This window comes from Octodon degus, unplaced genomic scaffold, assembly GCF_000260255.1.
Source record: "Octodon degus isolate 3935 unplaced genomic scaffold, OctDeg1.0 scaffold00054, whole genome shotgun sequence".
Lineage (NCBI taxonomy): Eukaryota > Metazoa > Chordata > Mammalia > Rodentia > Octodontidae > Octodon > Octodon degus.
In genome coordinates this window covers 10,009,214-10,011,180 of record NW_004524630.1, presented here as the reverse complement: position 1 = coordinate 10,011,180, position 1,967 = coordinate 10,009,214, and the positions used below count along the sequence as shown (strand labels likewise).

Genomic DNA, 1,967 nt, shown 5'->3' with positions numbered 1-1,967 from the left:
AGTTGTTTCTGGATCTTCCATTTCTGTGCCTTTGACTTACATGCCTCTTTTTACACCAGTTCTGTACAGTTTTTAATTACTGTAGCTTTACAATAAAACTTCAAGTCTAAGATTGTGATGCAGCTTGCTTTGTTTCTGTCACCCTGGGTTCCTCTTGGCATGCTGGGTCCCTTGTGATTCCGTGCTAATTTTAGGATTTTTTTCTTCTAGCTCTCTGAGCAGTGGCATTAGTATTTTGCTTAGGGTTGCACTAAATCTGTGTATCAGTTCTGGAAATATAGAAAATTTTTTCCATTTTTTTTTTTTACTGGACAGAAGTTATTTGCATCTTTATTTTTAAAGCTTAAAATAAAACATCTAACTTCACAGAGGCTGGTGTAATTGATAGCAATACATCGAAGGTTTGCCATCTTAGTATAGACTTTTTTTTTTCAGACTTAATTCATTTTATTTTTGTGTAAAAACCCTTTATGCTGTAGCTACCGCGGGAGCTTGAGTCCTCTGGACAGAGACTCTGGTGTGGATTTTCAGAAGATGGTTGGTGAATTCCTGATAGGGAGACTTGGTGAACACAGTCTCTTTCCAGAGGTCAGGGGTCAGATAGCTGTAGGTCTTGGAGATGGCATCAAAGGTGGCCTTAGCAAAGTTGTCCAAAGTAGCAGTGCAGCCCCTAGCAGAGGTGTAGCAGTCACCAATACCAGCCATCATCAGCAGCTTCTGGGCACAGGGGCTGAGACAGTGCCAGTGCCTCAATGGCAGGGTTCAGATGCACCAACACAGAGCCACAGCGGCCCGTCACCTTGTAAGGAACAGTGTGGGGCTTGCCAATTTTGTTTCCCCAGTAGCCTCTCCTGACAGGGACAATGGAGAGCTTGGCCAGGATAATGGCCCCACGAATGGCAGTGGCTACTTCCTTGGAACACTTTACACCCAGGCCAACATGACCGTTGTAGTCACCAACGGCGACAAATGCCTTGAACCTGGTCCGCTGGCTAGCACGAGTTTGCTTCTGCACAGGCATGATCTTCAGAACTTCATCCCCAAGGGATGTGCTCAGGAAAAAGTCAATAATCTCAGACTCCTTGATGGGCAAGGAAAAAAATTAAATTTCCTCCAGGGACTTGATCTTCATGTCTTTGACCAGACAGCCCAGGTTTGTGACAGGAATCCACTCTTTGTCCTTGGCCTTACTGCCGTGAGCCCTGTGGCCTTGGCCCTGGCCCCAGCCCCAGCCTCTGCCGCACCCATGACCTTGAAGGCCACTGCCGAAACCTCCACGGAAGCCGCCGAGGCCTCCCATGCCTGGGCCCCCGGGACCCCCGGCCCCTCCTGCTGCACCGGTGTCATTCGCCGTTTGGTGTTTCCCAGAAAAAGAAGAATATAGACATTTTGATTGTTTCAGTTCTTCCTATTCAGGAACAGGGTGTGTCTTTCCATTTTGTGATGTTCCTCTCAATTTTCTCTTTCAGAGTGATGTAATTGTCACTGTAAATACCTTTTATTTTCTTAGGTTAACAGCTAGTTATTTAATTTTTATGCTATTGTGAATGGTATTGTTTTCCTTACTGCTTTTTCAATGAATTCTTTCTCATGTATAGGAATGGCATTGATTTTGGTGAGTTTATGTTGCAGCCTGCTATGTTGCTGAATTCAGCTCTCAATTGCAGGAGTCTTTGATAGAATACTCTAGATCTTGTAAGTAAAGGATCATATCATCTGCAAATAAAAATTTAACTTTCTCTTTTCCTATATTTATCCCCTTTCTTTCTTTCTTTTTTTTTTTTTTTTTTTTTTTGCTGAGTGCTCTGGCTAATTTTTGAGAACAATGTTGAATGGGAATGATGAAAATGCATAATTGTCTTTTTCCTAATTTGATAGGGAAGGGTTTAACTTTTGCCCATTTGACATGACGTTGACAGTGGATTGGTCAGAAATCACTCTAATCAAGTTGAGGTAAACTTCTTCAA

The 1,967-nt window shown here is 43.1% G+C and overlaps 1 pseudogene; it reads right to left on the bottom strand.

The window, feature by feature from the left end:
• Window positions 1-468: 468 nt before the first annotated feature.
• On the bottom strand, window positions 469-1,369 carry LOC101586914 (annotated as a pseudogene).
• Between the last annotated feature and the right edge of the window lie 598 nt (window positions 1,370-1,967).